This window comes from Tympanuchus pallidicinctus, unplaced genomic scaffold (assembly GCF_026119805.1).
Source record: "Tympanuchus pallidicinctus isolate F22 unplaced genomic scaffold, pur_lepc_1.0 scaffold22, whole genome shotgun sequence".
NCBI lineage: Eukaryota > Metazoa > Chordata > Aves > Galliformes > Phasianidae > Tympanuchus > Tympanuchus pallidicinctus.
In genome coordinates this window covers 12,129,212-12,143,660 of record NW_026294739.1, presented here as the reverse complement: position 1 = coordinate 12,143,660, position 14,449 = coordinate 12,129,212, and the positions used below count along the sequence as shown (strand labels likewise).

At 43.6% G+C, this 14,449-nt stretch overlaps 1 protein-coding gene across 2 annotated transcripts in view; it reads right to left on the bottom strand.

The window, feature by feature from the left end:
* Nucleotides 1-12,993, bottom strand: part of ATP13A3 (ATPase 13A3) — a 54,300-nt gene extending 41,307 nt beyond the window's left edge. Inside the window, exons 1-2 of one of the 2 annotated variants that reach the window (XM_052686987.1) lie at nucleotides 12,909-12,993; nucleotides 11,603-11,652 (exon numbers count right to left, since the gene is read on the bottom strand). The gene's annotated coding sequence lies outside the window, so the exon portion shown is untranslated. Of the gene's footprint in view, nucleotides 1-11,602; nucleotides 11,653-12,840 lie in introns of both variants that reach the window. The other variant, XM_052686988.1, reaches the window with a different exon arrangement.
* Between the last annotated feature and the right edge of the window lie 1,456 nt (nucleotides 12,994-14,449).

Here is a 14,449-nt window from a genome sequence, read left to right as displayed (position 1 = left end):
AGCTAAAATCCATATTATACCTCCTTGCCTCTAAACCCTAAGTTTCACCAGGACGCATCCATCCTTCACTCAAGGCATCTCCTCCAAGGAAAATTTCCAGAGCTCCTTTCTACAGCTTCTCAGACTCTAAGGAACTTGCAAACACAGATGTACCCACAGTAGGCACTCTTGCACCTCTGATGTGCACCTTGATTGTCCTACCAACAGTGACAACTTCCACTCGGTTTCCACAATATTCTGCTCCCAGAGGGAACCACATCCGAGCAGCAGTACAAGGCTAAAGGCTTCTCAAACCAGCTGGCAAGAACAACAGCACGCACAAAATCCTGTCTTTGCCTGCCCCTGGAACACAAAGCCATGTCACTCAATACCATTTCAAAACTGAAACAGATCACATACTTTATACCTGTTATACAACTTGCTCAAATCCTGGGGATATGGCATTTTATGACCATAGAAGACAAAGCTTACAACATTCTAACTTCAACATATACTATTACATCTTAAAGTAATAGCAAAAGCTTTACAAATAAATTTAACATTTATTGCAAATTTGGAACCCAAATTATAGAAACAAAAGCAGCTGTTTAGAAAGGCACCTTCAATGTGAGGAACGCACCTCAGATGAAGGGAAGCTCCTGCCATTTACAGATCTTCCTAGCTTGTGGTTGCACCTGTAAATATGGAATTAACCACATCATGTATAATCAACAGTTGGGTAAAATGTTAGCTCTAAGAACTATGGAATACCAAAAATCCTCCAGCTATATTTTGAAGTAAGACTATAATTTGTACCACAAACAAAGCTTAACACTTTAGTCAACTAACCCAGCTCTAACAATAAGAATGACATAATAGTTTCATGAATACATGGAAATTTTACAAGTACACGAGCTAAATTTTAACAAAGCCCTCCACTCAATACCTATTTTATCACTTCCCATCTTGGGTTTTCTGTTATAATACAAGCTTTTGTTTCTGTGTTTAGGCTTAAGGAAGACCATTGTATCCAACAATCACCAAACCAAAACTGTATTTACATTTGTAGAGTGTATTCTTTGTAAAGTATACTTTCTGCAGGCTGTAATAGCAATTGCAATGTTTACAGTAAAATACATGCTACTTTAAGGAAAGATAATTCTACAAGTAACAATAAACTCAGTATAATAATACATCATAAAAACAAAGTGCCACAGCCAATACCATACTGAAAACTTACTCTCAAACTGGTCGGTCATATAAAGGACAATAAAGGACATATAAAGTCAAGCACTTCATTTCATCTTTGTGCAATCTCACTCATCTTACTTCAAGCAGCAGCTACTCCAAATAACGAAAATTTTCATCTCATAAATCAAGCATCAAAAGTCAGCGTTCTCCAGAGCTTGCTCCCACTCACAGACACAAAGAAATGTAATTTTTCCTTGTTTTCTTTTTAAATTTCAGGATCTTTTACCTGGTTGCCAAATGGGAAAGAGAGTCTGTGTCACAGTTCAGAAATCCAATAGAACATACACTTATTTTAGATACTTACTGTTTCCTTCCTATTTTGGAAGATTACACTGGATGTTAAGATTATAATTCAGAGATTTTGACAACAGAGACAAAAAAAATGTTTTATTTATTCTTGAAAAAGAAAGCTAAAAGCATTTAAAATACTTTGGGTAAGGCATGGTGCCACTACACACAGTGTTAGCCTTCAATAGCTGGGCACTGAAGCTGCTCCCAAAAAGACACTCGACTTACAACAGGCATGAACTTGCCAGTCCTCCTATTTGGTTGTACAACCAAGACTAGTGTGGCCAGATAACAGAGATGGCAATGATGCCCTGTCTGAGCACCAAGAGAACCACAAGCCCCAGAGGAGAACTAGGAGCCCAAAGACCCCAGTCCAGCAACAATGGGTCCTTTCAAGGAAGCATTTCCCCTCAGGGGCTGTGCCAAGAGCCCAGCCTTTCCTGTGTGGCTGCCGCCTTATTGTGCCGTGGAGTATCTGCTTCCTGGGATATATTTGCTTTTGTGGTATGGATCCTCAGTAAAAGGAGGCAATGACTTTTTTTCCGCTTCCTCTGAATTCTTGGAAAATATTTTTGAGGTTAACATCAGAGCATTTGAATAAAATTACACGGAGATCACCAAGTGAAACCAGATCTATTACAAGGGCTGAACTTGCTGCTAGAAGTTTAGACATTTAAACCTTGTCTCTTTAAAGGTGCATCTAGCTGGCATAGTCACGATGATGGCATATTTAGAGAACCAGCCATATTCATTATTATCAAGCAAACTGCTTTGGTGCCTTTATTTTCTCCTTCATCATAACATAGCCCAGTACTACCTGTTGTTCTCTGTTGATCATTCTGAATGAGACACAGCTGTTGTTCTTCATACTGTTCTAAAGCCACGATGTAAAAGTTACTTTCTTTTGAAGTACAGCTATGCAACTGCTAAATGCAGTCTTCCAAATTAATAAAAAAAACAACAAATTGCACTTACTTCTAAAATTATTTTTATATAAAAATATATCCATACAAGTATGCTAAATTTCAGCACTTAAACCTGTACTATCTGACATTTACTGAAATCACAATTCTTCTAAGAAAAGTCATAAATTGACACAAAGCATTAAGCTTGCACCATATTCACTTCAGCTGAAATGCTTCAGCAGAAAGAGCTCTTCTTGTATGCAACAGGAATACATCCACCACATCCCTGGAAGTGTAAGTATCATAGAACAATGCTACACATTGAAGTTAAAAGATGTATCAAAACATAATTCAAGATGTCAAGCAGAAAACTTGCTTGTCTTGTTTGAATTCTAATAACTAAAATAATAAATAACAAAAAACTGCAAACAAGTTTCATTCAGAGGCTAAATTGCTGTGGATCAGTGTTTTCTCATCCACACTAGTTTATATAACCTGACATTTTAGTTCCTGAAAATGATTAATTTACTCTCAAAACTACCGTATGAGGTAAGATGAGAAAACGGGGAAGCTATACTTTCTGTCCATAAGCTTAAGTTTGACAAAAACAAGAAGAGAACAGGAGTTCAGGACTGTAACTTAGAACTTGAATCTCAGGCCAACATTAATCTAGCTACTATGATGTCCCAGGCATTCAGAAGAGTCCAAATAACCCAGAAGAGCTTTAGCTATTTAGTGAACAGCCATCCCCTCAAACAAGAACTGCTACAATCAGTGAAATTAACTGAATTCACAAAAAGCTATCACAGTACGTTTTGCAGCTGTCCTTAAATAGCACGGTCTAAATGATACCTGTGTACCTCTTAGGAACAGCAGGAAACTGCTACAGCATTAGCAGTGGGAGACATCTCCTGCAGAACGGAAACAGACTGCAAACATCTGACACTCGATCTCCCTTCAACTGCTGCAGTCTCTCAGCACTGATTCTGACAGTCAGCGAAGATCTTCTCCCACTAAGCAATAACTGCTGGCCATGACTCCATCTATACGTAACTTTCAAGCTGCACAACTATCTAAAAGTAGAAAGTCTCCTTGAACATAGTACAATATGGATGTCAGTACTTGAGTTACCTTTCTCAGATTTCTTTTCCTTCCCAATCTATAAACATTTTTTTAAAGTTACTAGAAGATACAATGGAATCAGCCTTCTGTGTTGTAAGGAGAACAGCTTATTTTCTTTATGATAACAATTCAGGCTTGGTTTTAAGAACATTAAATGTATCACTGAGCACTCTTTCTTCCTTAAGCACTGACCTTTCTAACTGGAATATCATTGCTGCCCATACAAATACTCAGAAGCAGCCCTGGCAGATTAACTCTGGACCAGATGCTTTACTCAGATCTTCCCCATCAGCTTTCACTATCCAGAAATATTATGTCAAAACAGAAGCCACCTTTTTAAAGCACGGTAACGACTGCCTCTATCCTCTGTAAACATTAAATGCATAAACAGATTTCACTCTAGGTGCTGTATTTAATCAGCACACGATAAGGCTTTCAAATTAAGAAATATAAACTTAGGTATCTAAAGCACAGATACAAAGAACCACACTTGGGGAATCTAGAATAGGTAAGAGGTGAGGATTTGGAATGCTAAGATGATACATCATAAAAATACCGTCACACAAATTTATCAACCAGCTGCCAAGGTGTGGCTTGCTGTCCACAATACTGAAGCATCTCCAGGGAAAATGAGCTTTAAAAAGAGATGGCAACCATTCAGCAACAAACCAACAAAAGCACTTTCACGGGCTATGCACCAACATATTCCCAGCCTGATATAGATAGCTTCTCTTGAAGCTGTTGGCACACCAGCACAGTCACCTAAGTCTGTGTTACAGTCAAGCGTTACTTGACTTCAGCTGGACAGTGGACCACAGCACTTAATACACCACTGCCTCCCACAGTTCTGTGCTGTACGGTAGCGGGAAGCAGAAGAAACTGAGGCATTCTATATTTGTCTGTTGATTCAGACACAGCCAAACAAAGTTACTTAACACTGAAAGATGAGAAATATACTACTGTGATCCCATTCTGCCAATGGAGTTATACAAGCGGACAACTTCCAGCAGAGGCAGCAGCCACTTAACGCATCAGATAATCACTACTGAAAGGAGCAGATGCCAAAAACTGGTAGCAGAAATGCTACCAGCATAGCAGGAATGGTTTGGGACACCAAAATTCTTCATAATGCATGCACAGAATGCAATTATGCCAACAGTCCCACGGCTGACAACAGCTCTCTCTCAGGGGAGCAGTTAGCTGGATAGAAGAATGAGTGCAACGTCCAAACTCTCCCATAAAGGGCACGCAAATTTGTGGTGAAACATTACTATAGCAAAGACATTTCTACTGGAAAAGACATGGCCATAGGCAATTCATACTGCAAATGAAAAACAACATTTGTAGATAAAGTAACAAAACTCACCGAGGTCCGAGTGCAGCTTCAGACAAAGGAGACTGCACAACAGTGCACTGGAGCCCTCTATCCACAGACTGACCTTGCCCAAGCACTAGTTAGCTCTCGCTGCAGTACAGTCATACGGGACAACCAACAGGGAGAAGCCATGCTTCACTCATTCATTGCTGGACAACCAGACTTTAAAAGCCAAACGAGTCAAAACCATTACCGCCTTTTCACATCACAGAGCTTCAATATTGCCAGTACTGAGGCTCAGTAGTTTGCCTCTGGCAATGAAACATGCCTACGATGCAGGAAAGTAATGTCAAAACCCTCTCTTGAAAGAGTACCCAACCTTTTTGTAGCCCTTGCCAAATGGACGAACTGAAGATAGTATTAATCCAAGGAATGCACTCTGCAAGACTGCACATTTGACAGCCCTTTTATGTACCTGTTTGAATTACCAGCTGGCCTTAAAAGAACTTTTTGCTGGCTTGTCAGACCTGAATGACTGCTACAGGGACAGAAGCACCAGTTTTAGACAGCAGCCAAAGACTGCTCAATCCAAGAGAACAAACCTTTTGAATTTACTGGGCTTTTGATCAAGCCTTTAATGTTGTTTGCCATTGCCACAAAGTTGTCAGGTTCCTCTGCTTTCTATTATACAAATAGTTTTTGTATTTGAGAAGCAAAGATCAGAAAAACCATCCTTCAGCTCAAAGAAAATATTAGATCAATTCAGAATAGGACATAAGGAAATTCATCCATGCCTAAAATATATACAGCTCAATAAATGCTGCTAGTGAAGAAAAGTCACATAGGTGATGCAATGTAACTGCAAGGTACAACCTCTTATTGGAAGCCAACCCTTATCTACATCACTGAACTTCCAGGTCCTGCTATCTACTGCTGCTTTAAACGTATCCTCCCAAAGATAAGCTCCTGCTATTGTTGATTCTAATCGCTGTGGCAGATCCAAAGGACAGAGTTCCAACAGTAATCATACTGTCCTTCACTGATTTGGAAGCATAGGATGACACCAAAATGCATAGAATCGAAATAATTTTTTCCACACATCCCAGTTACCGTAAAAATCAATCACTAAAAGAGAAGGAATACTCAGATCCTTTGTTTCTACAGACAATCTACTGCAGGCAATTGAAAGCAACTGTAAGAGTGCATGAAAATAATGATACATAACACAGGTTGGCTACAATGTCAATTGGACTTTCCACTTAGGAACCTCTCTGTGCTCTCAGGCTACCTGTACTGGTACATGTACAAAAGAACACGTCCTTCAATGATCTTCAAAGCCAACAGTGGACTCTCCCAAGTATGACTAGAAGCAACTACCAGAAACTACTGAGACTTCTAGAACAGCTGAAAGCTCCTAGAAGCTCTGCTTCCCTGAAGTTACTGACACACTGCTGTCCTGTAGCACTTCCACAGCTCCGACAGCACAAGGCAACGTGCCCCATTTGCAAACAGCAACACCAAGGCCACAGTATTCCCAGACTACCTCAAGAAGCTCAGTCCTCAGACCTCTGCAAGGTCTAAACTCAGTCGGTAGCCCAGATGATGGAAAAAAAAGAATCTTGTGCATTTTCTCTTCCTTATCCCTACACAAACTAAAACTAGTATCCATCAATTTAGGAGAAAAGGTACAGCAAAACAGAGCTTAGTCTTTTCCTCAAACTAAACCAAGTGTACTTGCCTTTCTCAACATATGAACTTCTTCTTAATGACCACCAATAAAAAGACATCTTAAAATACTGTTTTTGCTGTAAGAAAGTTGAAAGCACAACCAGTGCTTTCCTTAAGGAAATCTAATCCCATGTCAATCTGCCCATAATAGTAATGGAGAACAGCATTTCCTTCTTACACATCTTAAATACTTTAAACCTCTAACATTCTCCTTAACCTCATCTCTTGCCAAAACAACTTGGATTTTCTTCCATGTTTATGTAGTTGTTTCCTCGATCTCCAATCATCTGCATTTCTCTTCTCTGAACAATTTCCTAGTGGTCCAAATTCCTTGTCAATTTTGGCACTCAGATGCTGTCTGCACACTGAAACTATACCAACGATAAACCTCACGTCTCACAGACACTGCTCCAGTTTAAACATCCCAGCAAGATATTTGCCTTTTCTGAAAACAGCACGACAGTGACTCATGTTCAACTTGTGATCCAGTACACCCCCTGCTCCTTTTTCCAGCACCTCATCAGTTATTCCTCACTCCACATTTGTACAACTGCTAATTCCTGCCTAATGCAGTGCTCTGCATCTGCCTCCAGGATTTCAGCGTATTTTTCAGGTCATTTTAAACTCTCATCATGTCTTCCAACACTGCATTTAATAAGCACATTTAATCAGCCATTTGACCTGTGCTTTCATGAAAGGTCAGTACATCCAGGACAGAAACAGTCAGTATAATCTCATTTCAAAGCTGAATCATTAATTACTGTCCTCTGACCAGGATCACCTACCCAATTTTACATTTTCCAAAGTCCACTTTCCTCCAGACTTTGTGTCCCTATGAGTCCATCAAAATGTGGAAAATCTCAGTTTAAAAAGAAGAGACAACACCACTACTGCCTCGCCATATCCACAAAGTCTTCTGCTCTGAAATAAAACAGTATTACACTTTTGATGCAATTAGCTCCCACACGTATCAGTGCATGCTGATGTTCTGCTGCTACTTATCTTCCAAGCACTTGAAAATACAATGTTTGCCTGTTTATCTCAGTTTTTTCCGTCCACTGGGATTGTGAACTGTCAGACATCCAGCTTATCTTCTTCAGCTCTCTTCCATCACAACTCTCTTAAGAGATGTCCTTTATTGGTTTTCAGTACTTTGGTGCACCTCTAGGAACCTTTCAGCATTTTTTTATCTTTTTAAAGCCACTCTGAGAATTTTACATTGAAGCTTACCAGGGCCAGCTGATGAAGAAATATTTTATGTCATCACACCCCAGTGCAAAATCACAAGTATTCACACAAGCCTTAAGATTAACCACCTGCATGGAACTACATTAGAGGGGACAAGCAAATTAGGTGACAAGTATTTAAACGGTCTGCATCTCCTGCAGATACATACTTCGTCCACTGAATCAAGAACACATTTTTCAGTCTTCCTCCTCCCATTAATGGACTTTCACAGGAACCATGTCACTTCTGTGCCCCCTTGCTAGTTGCTACTTCATCTGCATTTTGACCACAGAGGCCCTGCCAATCTCACGCACAGGGCTCCACGCAGACGGCGCTGAACTTCCTTGCTTAAGTCACAAAAGAGACAGTGCTTCAAATTTTTGCATGGACCACATTCATCAAAACCAAGCAACAGCAACAAACCACCTCTCCTTTGTTATTTAAGGCTGCCTTTCAGCTACCAAACCAGTGAAGTTTGCTGTGCTATTTCACTGAGGAATAAGGGTGTCAGACTTGAGGCTATAATACAGCTACAGTTTACTACAAACTGAGCTTTTGTTCTTTGCTTAGCAGATTATTTAACAAAGGAAATAGCTTTTTTTAATGAATGAAAAACTATTTTTAGTATAGTATTGTATAAGAGTGAAAGGGAAACACTTCAGTATTACCATAGCTTCAAATGCTCTCTACAAGATCTAATTAAGAAATTAGGATTCTTGAATAAGAATTTGTGTTGTATGGACTCCACTACCACGCAAAACATAATCACACTGAAGCACTAATCAAACCACTGGGTTTCATTTCCTCACTGAAAAGCACCAAACACACTAAACAACACTGTGCCTACTACACTCCACGCTGTGATCATCTCAAACAAAAGCACACTGAAGTACCTACTCAGTTCTCCTATGCCAATCTTTAAGCAACCCAAAGGATGAGTCCACCCAAATCAACGATGAAGAAGTACTGACGCATTATGCCAATGCTGTTTGTATAAAGAGGAAAAGAAATCTGAAAGTTCCTCTTTCTAGTTTGCAAGATGTAAAAATTTTACAAAAATTACTTAAAGAACATTCTTCCACTGTGTCATATAGGAATGCAATCTCTTCCTTTCATGCCAGCTATCACCAAGCTCTTAACAAAAAGACATTTAATGAGGAATGTGTTCTCCCCAGTCACTGACAAAGCTACTGGAGCGCATCTCTCAACCCAGAGCTAGAAGCACTGGCTCCTACAAGAGATCTGAGACAAATCAAAATAATCCTCTGCTGGGATTCTTCAGAAATATGCTTAGCAGTATCTGAACAAGGAAAAAGTTAATGATGAACAGGCATGATGAACAGCTGGCATTTCCGTGTCATTTCCCAGTTCTAGTACAAATTTCCTCTATCACATGGGCAACCACTGCAACATGGCTTTGACAATAAAAACTCATTTCCATAGAATGCCCCCAGAATAACTGGAATTTGGCTCCTTGCTGCTAAGAGTATGTGTGGTATTGACTGCCTTGTACTCCACACAGAAGACAGCCAAGATGCTATAACCTCAAGGCAAATGATAGAAATTAATCTTAGGGGCCATGTCAATAGTTTTTTGTTTGTTTGTTTTTGTTTTTTAAACATTTCTTAAGGATTCCTTAGATTCATAAGGATTCATAGAAGAGTTTGCCTGATGCACTACACCTGCCACATGCTGTGCTAGCAGAAGACTGAACCACAGTTTCTCAATCTTACTCAGCTACCGTGATGTAACTTCCCTCTGTGCTACATGCCCTTCCTCCAACACTAGGCATGGCATGCAGCTGACCCAGCACAGTTTTGCTCTTCCCTCCCCTCTCTTCAGCTAGAGATGAATACGCACCTGCCCCGGCCATCAAACCCTCTTTGGGTTTTCTGAGGGGAAAAGATCAAACAAACAAAAAAATGAACTACAGAAATAATCACATACTCTGGAGGACAGCTAACAGAAAGAAAGACAGGATGAGAGCATGAGCTCAAGAAGTTTGAAGGACACCACTGCAAAAAACCAAGCAAGAAACCTAGAGTAATACTACTTCTAGAAGGCACTGAGGAAGTGACAGCTGCTGTCCAGCAGCTCCACTGGAGTCTGAGTCTGCAGAGTTGTTTGCAGTCCTTTCACTAAGCTTCTTTCTCCTCCTGACATAGAGCTTTAACCAAAATCAAAGTCAACAGGATCTCAGAGCTTTGTGGATGGAGAATGTATAAATCGAAAGGTGAAGGAACATGGACAGCCAGAACCCTACAAGGGGTTCTGAGATGAAAGGGGAACAAATAAAGATCTGGAGATGTGCACAGCTCACCATGCTAAAATCAAATGTGATACCCTATAAGCACATGAAGTTGGACAGAGTTGCTCTGAAAGACGGAGACACTCAGTTATCATGGTAATAGTAGCACTGTAGGGATCCAAGCAATGTCAAAATCAAAAGGAGTAACTTGTAATAGCAATGCACAGAGTGCAATAAAAACACACTGTTTAAGAGTTTAGCCTACAAACTGCTTCTAAAATCAACAGACACTAATCTAGACTGGAGACATATCGAAATGAGATGTAAGTAGCAACAAATTACACACTAAACAGAAAGGTGGTTTTGATGACACGCTTTCATTCGCAGGTTACCTGTAGCAATGCAAGTCTTCCTACTTTGTATCTCGACTGCACACTGCTCCAAGCCACGGAACATTTAAGCTGGCAGAGTACAGAGGCAGAAAAGCAGCCAGGGCAAGAGTTCATTTCACAGCAGTACCAGCCTGAACAATAACCTGGGAGAAGGCCTTCAGCCTGCCCTCAGTTGTGCCACACTAGACACGGTCTTCTGAATCACTTATTTCATCGCAACTGAAATGTTTACCCATTTTCTGAAAGACTTCAAAAGCTGAGTTCCTTCAATGACATCAGATCTCCCTAGTTGATCGAGGCTCTCACTCCGCAATGCCCCACGCTGCCAAAAGTAAAAGTTATTCCTCACAGTTATTCCTCAACAATGGTGTTTCACCGGGCCATCTTATCAATATGTTTCTCAGAAGTCAGGAGAGCAAGATTAGTAGCAATAAATCTTCAAACCAATTCCACAGTTCCAAAGTTTACACAGTACATATTCATCAAACACTGTAAACTCTTATTTGTAGCTAACTAAAAGAAAAAGCAGTTTACAGAAACAGCATGTATAGGAACTGTTGATCACGGCCTGAACCTCTGATTGACAACCTAAGCAACGAGTCAACCATGGGAGCACAGGTGAAGGCAATTCACCTGTGCTACCAGAAGAGGTGGAGCCTGGCTGCACTCCTCCTAGATCTCATTTAAGTGTTAACTGCCACTGAGGAAGGATTTCTTTCTGGAGATCGCTTCTTGTGGAGTTTACAGCAAGACTGCAACACTGGTGAGCACTTCCATTTATTTTTATTACCTTTCCACTGTGATAATCTTATTAGGTCTAACCTCTGTATACCTACTGACTGTACAGAGCAGTACCCTTACTGCCACACCACACGCCAAGACAAAAATCTCCTCGTTGTACATGCAAACAAAGGTCAATTGCAGTTACCTATGACAGCAATATGTGTGGACATAAGGTTCAGCACAACATGACCTGTAACATGCACTGTTTTAAAATAACACCAAAAGGACTCTTCATCCACAAGTTCAAGAAGTTCAGTGTTCAGCTGTGGAAACGTAGTACCTTACAACAGTTAGATTTATCTTAATAAAAAGCAGCAACTCCCCCAAATGTAGTGAAAACCGAGGGCAGAAAAACGTAGCTAACCTGTCTGAAGAGCCAGTGTGTGGACAAATCTCATACAATGGCTGAGTCACCTGCAAATTGAGGAGAAAAAAAAAAAGCAGTCAAGAGGAATGAACAAGCCATGCAAAATTTGATCTTAATTGCATTAGCAAAGAAAACACTACATGGCTCTAGTGAGGGCACACAGCAAAGAAAGCATTCTGAAGAATTCTAAACCCAGAACAAAATTCTAAAACCACCACACACAAGGAGAAAGCAGGCAGCAGGTACAGCCAACCAGGAGCAGTGACCACACAAAGCAGTCTGGATGTCAAGCAGCCCCTGCTGCTGGAGGATTTGCTATCTCAGCTGAGGGGAAACAAGAGCCTCTTGAACTGCTGCAGGCATGGAGCAGCCAACCACAACCCTGCAGGTACCTGGTGCTCGTGCTGCCAGCACACAGCTGCCCAGCAGTCTTCCAGAACCAGAATGGTGGATATTAAAGTTCTGCCTCTTCACCTGAAGTATTTCAAGGAAATCCTACAGTTGTAAAAAAGGGAGCTGCGCTTTCCATAGTTAACATCGCGTTGGAACTGCTCTAAGTTCCAAAGCAAAGGGATCCTCATTTCAGCTGCCAACGTGACTGTGGAGGTAGCTGAAGCTGGAAGCGCTATGGCCAATTATGGAAAATACACAGCACAACAACGGGCCAGTAAACCACACCAAACTTCACCGAGCAGGAGAACACAAAGCCAACGTGTGCCTTTGTCACAGCAAAGCAAGCCCCTGATATTTTCCGGAACCCGGCAATGCCGCCCGATCGATGCCACCGCTCTGAGAATCGCCCCATCACCGCTTCCAGCTCCGGCTCTCAACGCGGGTGGCAGTTTCCCAGAGGCTCAAGGACGCGGCGGCGGCTGTCAGGGGCCGCAGCCCAGGCCCAGCGGACGGAATCGCTCCGCTGACAGCAGCATGGCAGCGCCACGGCCGCTCACACGCGGACGGGCCCACCTCGCGCGCCCGGCCGGGAACTTTCCCTCCACGCACGACCGCCGCAGCACCGATAAGCGAACCGCAGCCGCGCGGCTCGACAGGGCACCCTGTCGGTAGCCTGTTCGGCAGCCGGAGCCGAACGCAGGTTCCCCCCCGGGGCGGCCGCAGCCGGAAGGCCCCACACGTGCCGCGGCCCCTCCCGCTGCATAGGCGCGCGGCGGGCCCGTCATCGCCGGCAGCAGCCCCCGGGCTACGCCGCAACCTCAGCGCCCGCTCCTCAGCCGCACCTGTCGGCGGAGAGGCTCCTCCGCACCTGCTGGGCCGCGCCCGCCGCCACCCGCGCGGCCCAACTCACCGACGGCGCCTCAGCTGAGCCCCATGCCGGCGGGCGGGCGCGGGACCGGCGTGGGACCGGCTCTCCCCCGCCCCACCCCCACCCCCGCCCGCTCGCCCGGCGCCGCGCGCGCGGCTGCCTCGCGAGGCGCGACCGGATCCGCCGCCAACCGGCTCCACGCGCCGGCCGCGCTGGGCGGGGGCAGGGAGGGGCACGGAAGTGACGTCGTCGCCGCCGGAAGAGAGGGGGGCGATGTGGGCGGGGCTTCGCGGGATGGGCGGGGCACGGGGCGGGGCTTGGGTGGGGGAGGCTGGGGTTGGAAAGTGGGGGGTGAGGGCCGCGTGCTGGGGCCGGGCAGTTCCGAGGCTGCGGCCTTTTAGGGGTGTTGGCCCCTCAGGTACTGCTGAAACCTATGGGCAGCCGGGACCGCATCAGGGACGTTGCGGCCTGAGCCTCACTGGAGTCTTCTTTGGGATGCTAGCTGCTGGAATAGCGGGGTGGGTTCTGCGTGAGCTGGGCTGCGATGCTTTGGGGCTGGGCTGCGGTGCCTTTTTCCAGATATTTTTCCACAAAGGCAGCTGTTGCTGCAAGGATGTTATGGAGCAGTGAGATAGAGGGGCGGGGAAGCAGCTCATGGAAAACTCCCTGTAAAAGGCAATTGTCCTTTGGGAAAGTGTTGGGAAATTGCAGCAGAAGCACCACCTGCAAAGGGCTGCGTTGGCTTGAGCACAGCCAAAATAAATGGCCACAAGTTGCCCAGGGCCTGCTGTCCACAGCCCAACAGGAGGGCAGGGGGCTAGGCAAAGGGCTAGGCAAAGGGCTAAAGCAGCATGGCTGACTTCTCCTGCTGTTAATTACTACCCTATCAGAGTATCCACCTTTCCAAGTGCTTTACTAGAAATTACTTTAAAATTTTCCAGGTAGCATATAAAGTTCACGTGGCTCCACTAAACATACCTTCAGGTAACTGACAGGTTCTTTTTCCAGATCATAGAATCATTAAGGTTGGAAAAGATCTCTAAAATGATAAAGTCCATCCATCTACCCACCCCACCACACCCATTAATCCACATCCCTCTGTACCACACCTCTGTGCTCCTTGAACACCTCCAGAGACAGTGACTCCACCACAGCCTCCCTGGATAGCCTGCGCCAGTGCACCACTGTGACTCTCCTGCCACACACCAACACTCTTTTGAGGAAGAAATGTTTCCTAATAACTGATCCAAAGCTTCCCTGGTGCAATTTGAGGCCATTAGTTCTCATCCTAAATGTGTCACCTTTCCTCCCAGGGAATAGGGTAGGACTGAGACCACAGCACAGGAATTCATGTTTCTGCTCTGACTGCCCTGCAGATGAAGAACTTCAAGCAGAAGTACTGCTAGGCAAATGAAGCAATATTAATCTGGCACAACTTGCCACATTTTCACAGTGCAGGCCTCTGAAGACTTCCTGAGACACAGGCATCTATGTTGGGATGCATCACATAAAGATTTTGAAGAGCACTATAAGCTATTCAGGGGTCTGTAAGCCATAACAGAATTGTATTTGTTTTCATATAA